The 19,874-nt window shown below is 42.3% G+C and overlaps 1 long non-coding RNA gene across 3 annotated transcripts in view; it reads right to left on the minus strand.

Moving 5' to 3' along the window:
* Positions 1 to 3,676: 3,676 nt before the first annotated feature.
* Positions 3,677 to 19,874, minus strand: part of LOC144753133 (uncharacterized) — a 65,035-nt gene continuing 48,837 nt past the window's right edge. Inside the window, exons 3-4 of one of the 3 annotated variants that reach the window (XR_013594217.1) lie at positions 16,564 to 16,660; positions 3,677 to 3,892 (exon numbers count right to left, since the gene is read on the minus strand). This is a non-coding gene — a long non-coding RNA (uncharacterized LOC144753133). Of the gene's footprint in view, positions 3,893 to 16,483; positions 16,661 to 19,874 lie in introns of all 3 variants that reach the window. The other 2 variants (XR_013594215.1, XR_013594216.1) reach the window with 2 other exon arrangements.

A 19,874-nucleotide genomic window follows, 5' to 3' on the forward strand; every position in this document is an offset into this window, starting at 1 on the left:
GCAATGGACAAATAATCCTTTCACGTGGAGGAAAGGCTGAAGGAGCATAGATTAGTTAAAAATGTCAACTAGTGATGGGAAAGGCAAATATTTACACACAGTACAAGGTATCTAATGGCTACAGACTTACTTGACTAGCAAATGGTAGAGGGCGGAACAGCTGCTTGAAAAAAAATCCTTTGATGTCATCTGACTTGTGGGGCTATGTCTTAATACCAGGGGCTATTTTATTACAGAAGTTGACAAGACAGACAGCTACAGAGTATTGAAATACCTTAAAACAAACGGTAAACAACATAAACATCACAGGGTCTTCTGGTGGATGGCATCAACTGGAAAAAGTGTCATTATTGAGATGATATTGTAATGACCTGTGAGAGCATTGGGCACAGTGTAAATGATGTACCACTCAATGATTGATTTACATTAGGATGTGGGTGGATAAGTGGGTGACAGGAGACATATACATATCCTTACAAACAAAGTACCATCATGTATGGATTTGGTTATCTGAGAACAATGACAAGGTGCCTATCAGTTCATTCTTTAGACCAGATGAAACATCAGGAATTTGTAAAGATAGTGTTTTAGTCATATTATTCTACATACCCTAACACTATGGGTGTATGACTCACAAATGAGCAGGCTGTACACTTACTAGGTTGTTCCTTCCATCTCTTATGCATGGTAGTCCATATGTCAGGGCAGCACTTAGAGCAAAAATAGAGGTGGTGGCAGGTAGTGGCTGGGCCGACAGCACACGTCCTTCAAAGTGGGATAAGACAAGATGTGGATGAGCCTATTTGAGGTACATTATTTGACATTCTAAGTTTGAGTTCAGTAAACACAATAGATCAGAGTTTTCCAAACTGTGGGTCTGGACCGATTTTTGATGGGTAGGCAAAGTTCAAACAATAAATACAAATCCCTTTAACTTCTGTATTTATCTTGTCACATTTGCTGTGCTTTAAAGACAAAGGTCAATTGTAAGTCTAAGTCTTCTGACAAATTGCTGCTTTTTTATCACGAGGAAAGGTGTTTAGCAACTCCTGTCATTTTGAAGTCAGAGAAAGAAAAGTCAAGTGAATTGTGTGACAATCTTGTTGGTGTACAACTGTGTGAAGGGAAAGACTGTAGGATGTCATTATTTTGTAATACAGAGCAAAATGTACATATTTACAAATGAACTGTACACACCCAGCAGTTATGAAAGCAAAAAAGAAGCACCTTATTTAAAATTTTGAAGTGTAATGGAAACAAATATATGAATAGGATCAAAACAAATCAAGACACTCTACTTGGTTGTGGACAAATGATAAATCTTCACTAAAACCCAATTTCACACAATATCATTTGTGTGCAATATAGTTTTATCAGTAAAACTGTATACCTGTGAAGATGTAATGGCCATTTCAATGTAAAATGTGCGGTCTGTAAATAACAGTGTGCTACCACACAATGCTTTAGTTACATTAAAAAATGTCCCTCCTCATGTGCATTAAAGCTAGGTGGGTCGCAGACGATTGTCATTCTAAAAAGTGGGTTGTGGTTCTAAAAAGATTGGTAACCAGTGCACAGATTATTGAGAGTGTTCATTTATGACAAACAATTTAATTATCGTGTGGTAATAATAATAATAATAATAATAATAATAATAATAATGGGAATGATGTTAATAGCATTGTGACAAAACTATGTGGGCTGTAGGCACGCATTTGATACAGACACTGTTAGGTGCCCTGCCAAAGTTGGGACTATTCCTGCTCCAGCTGTTCCTAACAGCAGTAGATACGCGAATGTATAAAATAAAGGTAGAGTGAAAACAATTTTAACAGTTGGTCTTTAGAAAGTGCAGGTGTTAGATGTTGTCTATGAGGGACATGTGTGTAATGTTTGTGAGGCTATGAAGGGTGCGATGAGGACATAGTGATATGAGTGATGATACAAGAACCTTGTTGCTAGAGATGGTTGATTCACAAAGGTAAAGTAACATGTGTTCATTTGCTCATGTGTAAATCTACTACACCTAGAAGTGTAATGTTACTACTAGGTACAGATTTACATGTTGACTGGACTAGATTTATTTAATGTAAAAATAATATCCCTAATGAATACATTACAAAAAAACATCCAATCTACATTACAATTTGTCTTTTTACTTACTATGCATTAAAAGTTAAGATTATAAGTATTTTAAATGTTAATAATTGTTTAACAAAATAATTAAATTGTAATATAATTATCATTAAATAAAATAACTTTCCTATTTCATTAACATCATACTATATATTATGTATAATTTATTTATATATATATATATATATATATATATATATATATATATATATATATATATATATATATATATATATATATATATATATGTTTAACAAAGGTAAATTTGCCCATAAACGTAAGTTTATAACTGGATTTGGCTTCTTTTTTTGCACAGCAAGAATTCAGATAGGGATTCCTGGCTTTGTTTAAACACATAAGGCAAAGGCATGAGCAATTATTTGGCCCTTTGCAAGCAAGGAAAATGGGCCCCTTGACCACAGGATGCTAGTAAAATATAGCAATATTCAGGATACAATGGGCCCTCAATTGTCAGGGTTCCAGTGCCCCAGCTCCTGCTGCACTAACAATAGCTACACTCCTCATTTGTGGGTATGGTTATCACCATCATGAGCCTAAAGCTCTCAATACCTAAACAAATCCCACTCAGGTGTGGTAATGGGCATATGGAGGTCTTTCAAGATGCTGTTAGCCATGGAATTTGTGAACGGCCACAAAGAACTACATTTTTGGGCATTCCCGAATTCTTCCTATTCTCCTTTGCAGCCGCGAAAAGCTGGATTTTTATTTCAGCACTGTGCTGGCATAAATCACTTTGCCGGATCGGAAGGCGAATGAACCATGCTCAAATATGGTGGAGAGTTGAGGAAGGGGTTTCTCAATAGTAAAAATATTTTCCCTGCAGAGACCGAAAAGAAAAAGCCAAGAGTGCTTCTGCATTCTCTCAGAGCAATGTTCTCCAGGGTGGAGAACTCTGTACAGGAGGAGTTAGATCCTGATGAGAATTTCACATAATTTTCAATGGCATCCCCTTAGAAACCTGCTCCTGGCATAGCTTTCCATGTGGTTTGATGGATTTTTGTGTGAATTTTAGAAAGTAGTAAATCTGCACCCACATTATGTGTAAACCTCCAATTGTATATCTCCTTCTTTATTCATGAAAGCGGCACATAAAGTAAAAAAAATTAGAGCCTTTTAAACTAGTGCACTGCACCACTTATGGCGCCAAATCCAACCTACTTAACAGCAATGCAAGATATATGTGACCAAAAAGAACATTTCCTGCAATAGCGTACATATACATGGTTGACCCTAAAATACAGATATAGTATCAAACTCACTGTGTAGACACATTATGTTATGTTATTTATTACATCATCAGTGATAATTATTTACTGTAATAATCTGTGAACATCTTGTTTGTATTTAGTCACTTTGTCGCAAACTATATTTGATCAGCCTGTGAAATACACTAATATTGCTTCAGAAGTGGAGTGGATGCCATCCTTCAAAAATCAGGCATTAGAATGAGAATTTGCCTTGCCTTCGTGCTGGTAAGTTCCAATTCTATTAAGGACTCGGAGGCGAGGATTATGCCTTCTTTCTTACGCTTTATTTTCCACAGCAGCAAGAAAAACATAAACAAAACTACTTTTCCCATGAACACTTGGGAAAAACAAAGTAAAACACGAGTCCTTCAACAATGTCCATGCACTGGCAGCTCCCATCATGCCCTGCTGCTGCTTCCTCTTCCTCTTTCTTCGCGCGAAGCCCATGTACCGGTCATTTCACGCATCCTGCTTGGAACCTTCAGTCCCTGCAAAAAAAACACACAGTCAGATCTTGACTGTCTCAACAGAACGTCATAAGCGACATGGAAGTACAACAATACAGAGCAATAGCAGATACAGCAACCGAAGCATCATGAAAGAGTTACTTACGTTGCATACGGGGAGGGTCTGCTTCTTGGAAGCCCTTGGGGGGGGATAATCCTCGCCTCCGAGTCCTTAATAGAATTGGAACTTACCAGCACGAAGGCTAGGCAAATTCTCATTCTATGGCAGGACCGGAGGCTTCGGATTATGCCAGTTCAAAGCTTATCGACAACCAGCCGAGCCACTTCTATCACTGGCTTGAAATAGAACCTCTTGAACGTTGAGTCTGAGGACCAATCGGCCGCTCTCATCAAATCCTCCAGGCAAGCCCCGAGGGCAAAAGCCTTTGAGGCCATAGCTCCCCTCGCTGAATAAGCGCCAAACTGTGTAGTATCAATCCCCGCCTCCTGCATTACCCAACGCACCCATCTGGCGATCGTTGGAGAAGAAACAGCCTTGTATGGTTTCCGTAGGGCAATGAGAAGCTGTCTCTCACCCGGAGGGCGAGTATCATCGGTCATATCCTCATAAGCAGAGAGGCACTGCACCACACAAAGTTTAGGGGAATCCGGAAATGCGGGGTATGAAATAACCCTGGTAAGGGTCTTAGTTCGTCTACTTACAGTGAAAGAAACTTCTTCCGGAGAAAAAACTCTGGCCGTGATATCGAGAGCTCGCACATCCGGGACCCGTCTGCAAGATACCAGGCACAACAACAACGCTAACTTAGCAGACAACTCCTTACGAGACAGGAACCTGTTCGGTTGCCAAGAAAGGAACAAATTCAACACCCTGTTCACGCCCCACAAGACGGAGTACCGAGGCTTGGGCGGCAACGAGAGGCGAATTCCTCTCAGGAGTCTACAAATCAAAGGGTGCTCTCCAATCGGGGAACTCTGCACCAAGTCGTGCCCCGCCGAAATCGCAGATCTGAAGGTATTGATCGACCGGTAGGCCAGTCCTTCCTGCGCCAGTTCAGCCAAGAAGTTAAGGACGTAGACTACAGCTGCTCCCACGGGATCGAAATCCCGTTGCACACACCAGCGACTCCATCTCTGCCATGCTGATCTGTAACGCTTGGTCGTGCCATCTGCCCAGGCTTTGGAAAGCAAGTCCTCAGCCTTTCCCGAAAGGCCCGGGAGCGTCCAACGACGCCGGAGAGCCTCCAGGCCATCAGCCTCAGCGAGCCCTCGAGGACTAACTGGTGTGGAGCTCCGTCCGGATTGAGGAGAATGTGAGGAGAGTGGGGGAGTAGGATTGGAAAATCCCAAGAAAGTTCCAGAAGAATCGGAAACCAAACTTGTGACCTCCACCATGGTGTAATCATCACCACTTGCGCCGACTGGAGACGCCGACACGCGCGTTATCATCGAAAACGGGGGAAACGCATACCCTTGCTCGTTCGACCAGTCCTGGAGGAACGCATCTGTCGCCTCCGCCACTGGATCGGGGCGCCAACTGAAATACCTCGGGAGTTGATGGTCCAGGCGGGACGCAAAAAGGTCCACTGAGAAGGGACCCCACCTGTCCGACAGCCTGGCGAACAGAAGAGGATCCAGTTTCCACACGCTTGCATCCGAGAGGTGCCGGGAGTACCAATCGGCTACCTCGTTCTGTCGCCCCGGCAGATACTCCGCCGTGACCGACACCTGATGGTCCAGGCAAAAGTGCCAAAAGTCCCTCGCGAGGTCCGCAAGCATCTTGGACCTTGTGCCCCCCAGATGGTTGATATATCAGACCGCCGACACGTTGTCCATCCTGAGAAGGGCGCAGGACTGCACCCTGTTCTTGGTCCAACAACTGAACCGCAAAGGAGCCCGCCAGTAACGCCAAACAGTTGATATGTAAAGATTGTTCGAAAGCGGACCAGGCGCCTCCTGTGGAGAAATCTCCGCACCTGGCTCCCCAACCTGACAAACTGGCGTCCGACTCTATCACGATGTCCGAGGTGGATCCAAAAATCGCACGGGCATTCCAGGCCTCCATGTGCGTGAGCCACCATCTCATTTCGTCCCTTACGTCGTCCAACAACAGAATCAGTTGAGAGTACGTCACCCCTTTCCGGAGATGATACGGCTTCAAGGGTGCATGGCCCGAAAGTGGAGGGGGACGGGAAAGATGGCCTGAATCGAAGAAGATAACAGGCCCACCAACCTCGCCAGGTGCCGTAATGATATAAACGGCCTTGCCAGGGTCTGGCGCAATTCGTGCCTGATCTTCGCCATCTACCTGGCGGGAAGACTCAAGGTTGAAGACACCGAGTCTATGTTGAAGCCGAGAAAGGTCGCACACTGGGTGGGAACCAGAAGAGACTTCTTCTCGTTGATCACGAAGCCCAAACCTTGAAGCAGGTCGACCGCGGACTGCAACTGAGACAGCAGACGTCTCGGACACTGATCCATGAACAACATGTCGTCCAAATAAACTATCATCCTGACAGCTCGAGCCCGTAAGGCCTCCACCGCCGGACGCAACACCTTTGTGAAGCACCATGGCGCTGAGGATAGCCCGAAAGGCAGCGTGGTGAACTCGTAAACCTAACCGTCCCACCTGAACTGGAGGAAACGACGGTGAGGAGGGAATATCGGAACCGCTAAGTAAGCGTCTTTTAAGTCTAGCCTGACCATCCAATCGGACGGGCGCAACACATCCCGCAGAAGGTGAATTCCCTCCATTTTGAAATGGCGGTAATCTAGCCCTTCGTTGAAATCCTTCAAATTGATCACCGGGCGACGGCCCCCGTCGACCTTGTCAACCAAGAAGAGGTTGCTGAGGGGTGCTCGCATGCGCAACAAATCGCCCCTTTGTGGAGGAGGGCAGCGACCTCTTCGCTCACCAAAGCTGTGTCGCGCTGTGAAAAGGTAATGGGGCGAGGACGCTGAAGCTGACCCGGACGGCCTTGGAACTCCAACTGGAAGCCCTGAACCGTCTGCAGCACCCAGGCGTCACTGGTAAGGGAAGTCCACGCTGGGAAAAACTGCGCTAGGTGCCCCCCTACTTGCAAGCTCGCAGAGGGTAGCACACTCACCTCGACCACCTCCTTGTCGCTGGCCTCTCTGACCACCACGTCCTCGGAACTTCTGTCCTCTGGCGGGATAGAAATTGTTGAAACGGGCATTGTCTTGAAACTGCTCGCGTCCGGAGCCTTGTCCTCTGTCTGAGCTGTTGCCCCGACCGAACGAGCGGCCCCTGCCTCATCCAGCCCTGTCAAAAACACGAGGGGCGAAAACCTTTTTAATATTGGACTGAGCCCGGTCCAAGGAGGTAAAAGTGGCTACAAATTTACCGAGCTCCTTGATAAATGGGTCTCCGAACAGGCCACCCTGTGCCACCGCACCGGCCTCAGATGAGGCGAGATCACCTAATTTAGGGTCAACCTTAATTAACAAAGACCGCCTCCTCTCGGTAGAGAGGGCACAGTTCGCATTGCCAAGAAAAATTATGGCGCGCTGCGCCCAATTTGATAGAACCTCTGGGGAAATCAAGTCCCCCGACACCTTGGCCTCCTCTGCCATGTCAAGAATTTTCGTCATGGGACCCACGGCGTCGAGCAGTTTGTCCTGGCACGTATGCCAGGACCTGTATATACCCTTCCGAGGGTCCTTGACAAATTTGGCCAGGAAGGTCGCCATCTTGGGATCGATGTCCGGCGTCATGGCTACCTTGCCTTCTAAGGAAGGCCGGGGACACTCCGCACTAAGGCGGCTACGGGCATCCTTATCCACAGGCCTCCTGAGGCGATTCGCTACATACTGGGCCACCTTATCACCTGGAATACACTCTGAGGACCTGGGATGGACAATGTCGTCCGGGTCCAACATGTCTGAGGGGCCCGCGGAGGAGGAAGGCTGAGACGGAAGCCAAGACCTAGACGAACAAGCTTCCTCCTCCGAGTCCGGAGAATCATCATCCTGCTGAGGCTCCAGGGACATAGTACGAGGAGTAGGTGGCGGCACCTCCTTGGGGAGGGCTGGAAGTGGTTGGGACCCCTCCATCGCCATGAACGCACTCTTCACCTTCGCAAAAGCCGCAGGGTCAACCCCCTCCGTACAAGGCTTCTTAGGGGGAGGGGGAGGTGGTGAAGGTGCAGGATCAGGGCCCGAGGCCGGGGGAGGCACAGGGATGAGGGCCGGCAGCTTCGCGTATGCCTCATCCAAACGCGCCGAGAGACGCTGTTCTAGGGGAATCATTGCTTGGTCTACTGCCCTATAGATAGAGTCATCACCCGCCTGATAGAAGTCATCGTCCAAAGGGACGTAGTTTAGAGGGTCCTCCTCCGTATACTGGCCTGACTCCCCCTGCATAGCGAGTTAAATTAGGCTCTACAGGCTAGAGAGGTACGGCACAGGGGATAAACTGAACCCTAACGGGCACTGTGTGGTCTGGGAAGGTCCCAGGGGTATGGGTGGCCCAAGGCACACTATTAATGGGGTAGCCCCTGGGGAACGCTGCAGCCCTCAAGATTCTGGGGCGCCACCCGGTAAAGCGCCCCCCCCCCTGCGCCAAAGCACCGGCACAATTACGACCCCGCAGGGTGTCAAAATGCCAAATACAACCCACACAGGGCGTCTTAATGCACAAAGGTAGACCTAAATTGCGACCCCTGAGGGTGTCCAACCGGGTGGCCAGGGCACAGGACACAACCTGAGTAAACTCGCTGCAAAAACGCTTCAAAAAGCGTCCCAAAGCGCGCTGGCGGCAGGCGGAACACTGCCCCCTAGCGGCGCGATCACCACACCACACTACTGGGCCACAGGATCGCGTGAGGAGTGCAAAAGCGTCCCGCGATCGTAAGGGAATCTGTGCTGGGGAAGAAACAAACCAGCGCTTGGCACAGAGACAAAACGCTACCCTCACAGACCCCCACAAACCCGGAGGAGAGAAGAAAACCGACTTAACTTGCTGCTGAGCAGCGAAGGAAGAGGAAGCGGCAGCAGGGCATGATGGGAGCTGCCAGTGCATGGACATTGTTGAAGGACTCGTGTTTTACTTTGTTTTTCCCAAGTGTTCATGGGAAAAGTAGTTTTGTTTATGTTTTTCTTGCTGCTGTGGAAAATAAAGCGTAAGAAAGAAGGCATTATTCGAAGCCTCCGGTCCTGCCATAGAATTTCTTTCCTTTGAGGAGCTCGCGGCGGCAAGATGGCCGCGTCCTGAGGAGGCTCCGTAGAATCGGCAATTCACCATCCATGAAGGACCCGCTAATCGGCTCGGCTCTCGCTTCAGGCTAAACGCTACTATGTCGGAAACCGCCCGAACTATTTTGGCATGTTTCCCGGCCACCGGCGCATGAAGATAGGTGCGTTTTCACCCATTCTTCCCCTCCATTTGCTCCAGCTGTATTTCGCGGCCGCCATTTTGCAGGCTTGTGACGGCGCGAAAGTACTTCTCCTCACAAATGAAGCTTTTTCAACTTATGCTTCCCACATTGCCTGCAGAATTATGTGGCTTTGTTTCTTTTTTGCTTCTCTTTTTTCTTATGGCTGCGGATGTGCTTCTTCCCCATACAAGGCATGTTTTTCATATTATTGATGGTTCCTCAGCAGTCAATTTGCAGGTCGTGCAGTGTGGTTCTATCCCTATGCATGTGGTAAAATGTTTTTTTTTACATTTGCGGAGCCTATTGTCTATCACGGCTACAATTTACAGTATGCTGCTTCTTCCTCACGGCTGCAGTTACGCCTCAAGTTACTGATAAAGCCTTTCTCCTTGGCAGTTGGAGCTTCCTTTTTTTTTTTTTTAAGTGTGACTGTAACTTGGCTTTTTGAGTAATACATCGTCATTAGCTGAATTCACTCTGAGGACATTGTTATTGTAGTTTTTGTGCGCATTTTAGCCGTTCCTGCCTCAACATTTATCTTTCACGGCCATTACCAGTTATTACTTGCTTCAGTACCACATCTCACCCCTGTGCTGCTCTTTACCAATTTTTGCTCCATCCACAGTTTTTTTTTTTCTGAGGCTCTCATTATTACTCCACGATGGATCTCACGCAATCAAATAAAGCACATGGTATTTCCGGAGTTGTTTCTAGGGGTCGTAAGGAATCTTCAACTAACACTAGCAAACGTCAGAAGAAAGATCCCTCTTCTCCAACCAAATCTCCTCTCCCTATTACGTTAGAGGATATTATGGATGAACTGCGTCTTATCCGTCCATTTATTTCTGACACTACTACCACTCTTCAAAGAATTGAGGACAAATGTTCTGGCCTGGACGTAAGATTATCTGATGTTGTACAAAAAGTGAGTGATGCTCAGGATGTTATTGCAAAAGTTGATGCTCTTACCAAGGAAGTCACCCTTCTGAAAAAATCCACAGAGGATTTGGAAAATCGGAATCGCCGCAATAATCTACAAATGTATTATATTCCCGAAGGTTCAGAGGGGTCCAACATGATTCTCTTCCTGAAAACTCAGGTTTTACAGATAGCTGGATTCCCAAAAAACGTCGACTTTAATATCCAGAGGGCTCACAGATTGGGTCCTCAAAATGCATCCTCAGCTACCAAACCAAGAGGTATCATCGCCTACTTTCTGTTGTACTCTGACTTAATGACTATTCTGAATACGGCCAAGCAACAAAAACAGATGTTCTGGTCAGGACATAAGATCTTCTTCAGCCAAGATGTTTCCAAAAAAACTGCCAATAGACGCAAAGAATTCTTAGATCTAGGGCCAGCTTTGAAGTCAATGAATGCTCATTATGGTCTCATACATCCCTGCTTCTTTAAAGTAACTTACAAAGAAAGAACTTTTTCATTTAATGATCCTGCTGACCTCCGGAAGTTCATCCACACTCATCGGGAAGTGCAGATGGAACTGAGCACACATTAACAGTTTTTCTTTATTGTGTTCTAGGTTTCCTTCTGTTTTATCCTTTTGGTTAACGATTCCACCTTGTGCTACGGCTCATCGTTCCTTGTTCTTTGTTTGTTTCAGATCCGTCCGTTATTATGGTTTGTGGAGTCCTGTGTGTATTTTTCGTATGTGCTTGCCTACTACACCCAGTTGATGTTCACCCATTTATTCTGGTAAGCTTCCCTTTTACATTGTCTTTTATATTTACATTGTCTTTTAGCCATGCTTGTTTCTTTTATCTCGTCTAGACTTGTTTATTTCCTTCATATTACCCCAAAGTATATTGTCGATTCTGTCTCATTCCCCTCCCAGTGATGTGGCTGTCTTGGTTTCTCCTTTCCGCCCTCCCTCCTTCTTCATTGCTTGTTCTCCTTTCTTTGAGTATTATGACTAAAGCTCCTTGGCTTTTTGTCATCTTCTCTTTCTTTGCTCTTATGGGAGCTCTTGCTCCCGATTTCCCACCCCTTTCCCTCTTTTCCCTTTTCTTTTCCCTTCCCTTCCTTTCTTTCTTTTCTTTTAAGTATACAATCTTCTTTCTCCTTCCAACGTCCTCATTCCTATGAAAATGATACCTCCTTCCACTTCTTTCTCCTTCACCTTTTCCTACTCTCTTCTTTTTTCCTGGTTTTCTTCACTGTTAACTTCTACCGCTTTCCTGTTTTAATCTGGATCTTGCATTTGTGGTGGTCACAAATGTTTTTTTTCTATCCCTTTGATACTCTGTGTATTTTTCTCTTTTTAATCGCCTACTCTATCTCTTTCTATTTTCTTTTTTTCTCTCTGAACTGATCTACGCTTTTTTTCCTATTCCTTTTTCATTTCTTACTATGAGTGGTCTTCGAATCATTTCCTGGAATGTTAAGGGTCTTCGAAATCCTGTTAAAAAGCAACATATTTTGTCTCATTTGGCTCGTTTGAAATGTCAAGTGGCTTTGTTGCAAGAAACACATCTGTCTTTGCAGGATATATCTTCACTGCGTGAACAATGGGTAGGAGAAGTCTTTTGCTCCTCTGCTGTTAACAACAAAAATGGTGTTGTCATTTTATTTAATAAATCGTTGTCTGTTCAAGTACAAACTGAAATTTCTGACTCTAATGGTAGATGGTTGTTTCTAGATAGTATTGTCAATAATGTTCATCTTTCTTTTTGTAATGCTTATGGCCCCAATGGTGTTGATTTAAACTTTTGGAATGACTTTTCTTCACTTCTCTCCTCTCATGTGAATGAGGATTTGATTGTGGGTGGTGATTGTAATCAACTTATGGATCCCTTTTTGGACCGCAAGTCAAAAGCACGATATGTTCCCAATAAAATGCAAAAATCATTTCACAAATCCATCTCCTCCAGAGGCCTAATAGATTCATGGAGAATATCCCATTCAGATTCCCTAGAATTTTCATTTTTTTCTCCAGTGCATGCATCACACTCACGCATTGACTACATTTTTCTCTCACCCAACTCCTTCCAATTTATGACTAACTCTGAAATAGGTTCTATTCTCATTTCAGATCACGCCCCTGTCATTTTAGATATGGACTACCCTTCACCCGTTTCTGCCTCTCGTCGCTGGCGTTTCAATAACTCACTACTTCTTGACCCCCATTTCACTGATCACTTTGCACTTTTTATGGATGAATTTTTTTTGTAACAATCTAAACACTGCTTCAGATTTTCACTTTATTTGGGATGCCTTCAAGGCAGCTGCTCGAGGCTGAGATATAGACTTTGTATCTCGGAGAAGAAAAAAGCCCTCAGCCAAGCATCTCAGATTCTCCAACAAATTAAGGACCTTGAGCACCTCTACTTTACGACTAACTACCCCGACACGTTATCATCCCTCATCAAAGCCAAAATGCAATATAATAAACACTCCTGGGACTCCACATCTAACCAACTCCTTAAATGTAATGCCAAAATGTATGGTGGACATAATAAAGCAGGCAAATCGCTTGCGAACTATCTTAAAATTAAAAAACAAAAATCCTGTCATTAAAGATTATCAGGGGGTTTCTCAGTCTTCGGATGCTAACATTCTTGATTGTTTTGTTCAATATTATTCTTCCCTTTATACACCTGAATCTAACCCCTCCCCTGACAAAATTGACTCTTTTTTTCAATCTATCCCTAAACCCCCTAACAAACTTGTAGATCTCTCCTCCCTTGATGTTCCTATTTTGGAGAGGGAGATTGTTGCTGGTATTTCTGTTCTTCCCAAGGACAAAACTCCTGGCCCGGACTGTTTTTTTACGGTGCGCTTTTTTCTTCATTTTAAAATAGTTTTAGTACCACATTTACTTACTTTAATTAATCATTTCCTTGCCACAGGTGAATCTAGAGGTTCCTTTACGCAGGCTATGCTTTGCCTACTTCCTAAAAAGGACAAAGATCCTTCCCTCTGCAAAAATTATAGGCCCATTTCTCTTATAAATACCGACTGTAAAATATATGCAAACATTTGAGCTATTCGTATTAATAAAGTCACCCCTGATTTCGTTAACATATATCAATCCGGTTTTGTTAAAGGTAGGTCTATCACTGATAATTCAAGAACCCTTCATAATATTATACATCTTGCTGCAAAGCTGGATTCTCCCGTTGCAGCTATTACACTCGATGCTGAAAAAGCTTTTGATCGAGTCAATTGGGATTTTATGTTCAGGGCGCTTAGATGGCATGGTTTCAGTCCCCCTATTGTTAAATACATTCAACTGTTATACTCTGATCCTAAGACTTCTATTTGGGTCAATGGTGCACAGTCAAATAACTTTTCCCTTCATAGAGGAACTAGGCAAGGATGCCCTCTTTCGCCTCTCCTCTTTATTCTTGCTTTAGAACCTTTTTTGGAAAAAATAGGAAAATCTTCCTCCTACTCTGGATTCGTATACAGGGATGTTGAAATCAAATTTACCGCTTATGCAGATGATATTTTACTTTACATTTCCAATCCAACTGTCTCCTTACTTGCACTTTTCTCTCTGCTCTATGATTATTCCTGGGTATCTGGCTATAAACTTAATATTGATAAATCCGAAGTCCTTCCTCTTAACAAGTTTTGTCTTCCTTATATGTTTGAGGGATCAGGCTTTGAATGGAATCCCGGGCTTATCAAATGTTTAGGTATTCTATACGCTAATACCATCAGAGAAACCATTAAAATTAATTATTCGGATATACTTAAAAAAATCTCTTCACTTATTGATAGTTGGTCCTCCTTTTTCTCTCCTGGTGGGGCAGACTGGCAACTATTAAAATTATGCTACTCCCTATTGTTAATTTCTACCTTTCTGTGCTTTCTATCTCCCTTCCTCACTATTTTTTCAAAACTATTAATCGCCTCTTAATGAAATTTTTATGGAATAATGGCAAAGCTAGGGTTTCCCTTTTTCGTCTCCAACAACCCAAGAACCTCGGTGGTGTCAACTTTCCTAATATCTCTCGCTTTCACTCAGCCTTCACACTTAAGCAGATTTGGCCTTTCCTTACAGATTCTTCTTCTTCTCCTTTAACAGCCGGGAGCGCTATAGAACTTGCACAACTTGCTCCCTTCTCATTCCTTACAGCTACTCGCTTATCTCAACCTCCAAAAAGATTCATTACTCCTGTTTTCAAGCATTCTAAGGCATTAACACGTTCACTTTTTCGTTCTTCCTCAAGATCAATAACAGATCGCTTTTCTGGAAAGAATGGATTGATAAAGGAATTATTACCTATGACCACTTGCTCAAAGATAACTCTTTAAGAACTTTCCAGGATCTACGCGACTCCTTTACCCTCTCCGATACACATTCTGCTCATTTTTTCTCACTTACACATACCCTATCTTCTCTTATTTTTCAGAACATTCCCTCTTCCACTGTTGCACACCCCCTCATTTCCCCGCCATACTTTACTATTCCCTTTAGAGCTTCGGCCATTTACAAGCTACTATCACATTCCCCTACTGAGAGGCTCAAATCAAAACTCGAACTTCTGTGGGAAGCTGATTTAACCCAATAATTTTCTTAACCAGTCTGGGATTCAATCTGGTCTAAAATACACACTGTTTCTCGCTCGGCTAGCACCACACAGACTTTTTATTTCTTTTATAATAGGCTCTTTTGTACGCCTTCTGACTTGTACAAATTTAAATTAATGCTGGACTCAAAAAAGTGTTGGTCTTGCCCGTGTGACAATAGTGACCTTCTTCATATGTTTTTTTTATTGCCCACTGGTTAAATCATTTTGGTCTCGCATTTGGTCTACACTTAACATTATCTTATCTACAGATGTACCCTTTGAGATTGTACATATTTTTTTGGGTGGGTCTTCCCCCATATGGAATGTTCAATGCAATGTTCGTAAATGTATTGACCTTTTTATAGCAATTTCATTTCAAATAATTACTACCAACTGGAAAGATACTTCAAAGATTGCGTATAACGCTTGGTGGAATTTGCTTTGTCATCACCACAGACTTGACCGTGCTTATGCTACAACTGTACCCTTATTAATCAAAAGAGACTTGTTATGGTTACCTTAAACTGATTACCTTTCCAGACCTGCTCACTGAACAGTTTTATGGTTCTCCTCTCTTTCTTATTGTAATTTTGGTAACTATATGTATTGATTTTGTACTCTAGGTTGCCCTTTTTCCCTTCTTTTCCCTTTTTCTTTTTCCTCCTTTCCCCCTATGACAAAATACCCACACAAGCTCTGTTTATTGGTATAGTTCATTTCCCCTTTTTGGGGTTTGTAGTTCTACTGTGATATCCTTTTTTTTCTCTTTAGTATCACTTACTTTTGTAATGATGTTTTACGTTGCATATTTCTTTTCAATAAAGCTTTCTAAACTCAGAGAATTTCTTTCCTTCAGGTAGTAATTTAGGACACTTTAGGAGAACAAGCTAGAGAGATTCTTGTCCTATTGACTACATTTCCTAGTTGAGGTTGCCAACTGTATCCATATCACAGTAAATTCCAACAATCAGGAACCTTAAAAATCTAAACCATATAAAGTACAGGGCCATTTAATACAGCATGTAATAATAAGGTTGAGATAGTATATACCTCAAAGTAATGTGTCAGCTGTCAGTGTAAGATATCAACATGTGTGTATTATAGCATTTCTGGTTTTACCTCTAATTTAGACTCAGTTGGTCTTATTTCAAAGTTGTCTGATAAAGCAGTCAAATCATTTATTTACTTTCATTGAGGCATTTATAAGCAGGAGTTAGAAAAAAATATTACAGTCTGAAATTGCATCGATAACAGTAGGGGAAGTTGTAAGTCAAAATATCAACCACAAAAATATCAAAATACTCAAATATTGTGGTCAAATTTTCGGCTGCCACTATATCAACTTACCATACCTGTAATGTAAATTACAAAAATATGTCACAAAATATATTGATTGACATTCCAAAATTGAGTAAATAAAAAAATACCTTGTTTCAAAATATCTACTACAAAAATGTTGTCTTCAAAAGTGTTGAAAGATAATGTAAAAAAAGAAACATATTTCGATTAATATAATTAAAGTCAAAATAAAGATGCATTTATTTTTAAAATATATATTTAATAATATGTGTATACAAAGAAAACATTAACTATATTTTAATTTATAAAACGATTCATGTTTATAAATTAAATGACAAAATAAACTTAACTGCAAAAATAATTAAACAAATTCATTTTACCATTCAGGAGGATGACAGGAGGAAGTTTGCCCCGAAGGCTGTGCAAGAATGACTCCCGCCATGGCAGTTCAGCCTCCTACCTGAGGAGAGCTGGTTGGCCTGGTGTTCCTCAAGTGATGTGGCATCGGAGGGGCATCTTAAAGCTTTATATCTTGGTGTTGTATCCCTCGATGGACCCTAAATAATTTAGGAGACCAGTGTTTTTTGGAGATAAGAAAGAAAGAAAATCCATCATTGCCACTTTCTAGACTGGATGGTTATATAAGGCTGCTGCAGGACACTGCTAAATTTGGAGGCTCACTTTCTGGACTTCTCCATTTATTATGGGGCCTAAAGTTTGAGAACTGATTGCGGTGGTATGAGAACCCCCGTTCATTGTACAGCAGAAACACGAACCTCAATTCATGCAAGCCTGGGGTATCCTCGATCTATGGGGGTTGAAAAACGGGGATAAAACACAGAGAGGACAAATATCTCCAGGTAAGGGAAAAGACCAAAGTAAGGCTTGCAGGTGAGAACTGCTCCCCTCACCCCCAACCAAGGGATGTCCTTATTTCATCCAAGATTATCTCTATAATGGGATACAATACCCTATCTTCCAGAGACTTGGGAGGGGGGAACATGGGGCACAAGCCTTGTGGGAGGCCGATAGTGAGAAGGACGTGCCACCCCCTGCCTTGGGAGAGATATTTCAAGCTAATACAGAAGAGATGAAATCGTTCCCCCAAGACCAGCCCAATGGTGATCCAGTGGCAGGAAGTTAGCAGTATGAAACAGAACTTTACTGATGTCCTACTCACCCGATCTGGCCCTACTGAGGATAAATCAATGGAGATGCAAGGGGCCTGGGAAACCAAGGCTTTGTCATTTCATTACCATTTTTTGTACCAGATTTGGGAGATTTGGGGGCAAAATCTACCTCATGTTACACTCTTGCTAAGGGACGTGCAAGTGATTACAGCTGTTCAATCCTTCTCGCCTAATAAACCGGAAGCAAAACTGGAGGCTATAGTGATAAAAATTATGAATTTGAGTGTCCATCAGTCCAAAATAGAGCAGAGAGTATCTAATTTGGAGAACACAATAGCTAATCAGACCAAGATGACTTAGCAAATACAGAAGGAGATGAGAAATATGAGTGGGAAGATTGAGAATTTAGAGCATCGATCCCACAGATCTAATCTGCATTTGGCCGGAATCACGGAAAGGTGGGAGAGAGACCTGCAAATGACTGAGGCTGTATCTAAACTGATCTCAACTTACGTCATTAAAGAACCTCTGTCAGATTTGTCAATAGCTAGATCCCACTGAGTTCCCTCTGGAGTGGCACAAAAGAAAGGAAAAATACCACAGACAATATTGGTGCATTTCGAGGACTTCAGGAACCAGGAAAAAGTACTGCAGACTGCTGTAGAAGATTATAAATGCAGACAAGGACTTCTGTACCAAATCTTCCCTAACATGTCCTTTGAAACATTCTGCACATGATGGGAGTTCAAACAGATGATCAATGAATTCAAATAAAGTAGGGGTCTGAAGCTCGCACAGATCCCAACAAGGGGGAGGGGGGGGGTGTTAGGGTTTTTGAAAAGGAGTCACATGCTGTAGCCACCTCTGGTGCCTAAGCATTCCACCTAGTACATGTGGGAAAAGTGAAAACATGGCTGTCGGGGACTAGGTGCTCCAGGGAAACTAGCATGGTAAGGTTGGGTGGGGAGAAAAATAAAAAAGAATGTAAAAGTATACTGTACAATAAAAACACAATAAGTAGTTTTTTAAATATACATAACTATAACATTTGCAGAACAAAACAATATTAAAGAATAATAATTAATCTCCAAATAAATCATCAAGAATATAGAAATATGTTATTATTAAAAAATATAACATTTAAATTAAAATATATATATATATATATATATATTAATGTATATATTATACAATTTATTTTATAGAGGTTTATAGTACTTATGAATTAATTTAAACCCAAAATGCACACACACACACATATACATATATATATATATATATATATATATATATATATATATATATATATATATATATATATATATATATGTATGTGTGTGTGTGTGTGTGTTTAAGTTAATTCATAAGTACTGTAAACCTCTATAAAATCATTTTAAAACTCTACCTACAACAAATATTTACCAAAAAGAGAGACATGCATTTGGGTTACTATTTTAGCTCCAGCACACACACATTGTGGAACCTGCATAGATTTGGAGTGAGGAAAAGATTTGTATAGACCATGGCAATAAGTTTCCTCTTTCTATCACGTGGTTGTATACTAATGTTTACGGGTAATTGGGCACACTTATTTGACAGGCTGTGAAATCCAAATGTGTCTTGAATAAAAGTCCTTATGATACATAATATAGAACGTTAATGTAGTCTTGCTGAATGAATTGTCTTTGGAAATTGGTAGACATATATTGTCAGGTTTCATTACTCACTGGTGGCACCGGTACTATTGGATGGGAAACTGTTATTGCTGGACTTGGGTGATTCCCAGGTTTTATGTGGAAAGCAGCTACTGTATATATATTTAACACTCTACAACACCAACATCACTTTAAAACTGCTCACCTCTAATGTTTGTTTTTCTAGCAGAGTTTAGCATTGGATTAGCATAGATGTTGACATCCTCGCCATACAAAAAAGTGACAAAGTCCTTAACCAATTTTACAGCAAAGTCTTCAAGTATAGGATTAGCTAGTGCCATCCACTCCGGGCTGAAAAATCACAAAAGTGTTTTACCATTCCAGGCACATCATTACATTTAATACCATCCAAGACAATCCAAGACAACCTGGAATGAATAAAAGCTGACACGTGTTTTGCACTTATTGGAGCTTGTCAGAGAGACATAGCTTTGTCTAGACACAAGCCAGCACCCACTACAAGTCACAGCAATACCCTTTCAGGCTTAGATTGCCGCATAAATTATGCAAAAAAGTAAGTAGGCATGATCTGCTCTGTAATGCTTAAAATGGAGTTGTCATGGGTGCTGCCAACAGCACTTTAGCACGTCAAGCTCATTGTGCACAAACAGGCACCATAAAAAGGCGTTCAGAATAAATTACTACAAAAAGAGGGAAGGAGGGTCATAGGGGAATTTTGAGACCAAGCCTAGGTTAAGCCCCCAACACAATACTTTAAACACAAGAAAACCTAGGGTTCTATAATAATAGGATATCTTAGTGCCCTCATTCCATAGCGCAAGCTTACTGGAAGACAATAGTAGGAGTAGGATAAAGATAAAATGAAATCAAAAGAGGTGTAAGTGATTGTAACAAAGAACCCGCTTGGTTCGTAGGATTCCCATCAAACACTTGTATGATCAAATTCTATCATCTGGGAAAAAAAG

This window comes from Lissotriton helveticus, chromosome 5_1 (genome assembly GCF_964261635.1).
Source record: "Lissotriton helveticus chromosome 5_1, aLisHel1.1, whole genome shotgun sequence".
Lineage (NCBI taxonomy): Eukaryota > Metazoa > Chordata > Amphibia > Caudata > Salamandridae > Lissotriton > Lissotriton helveticus.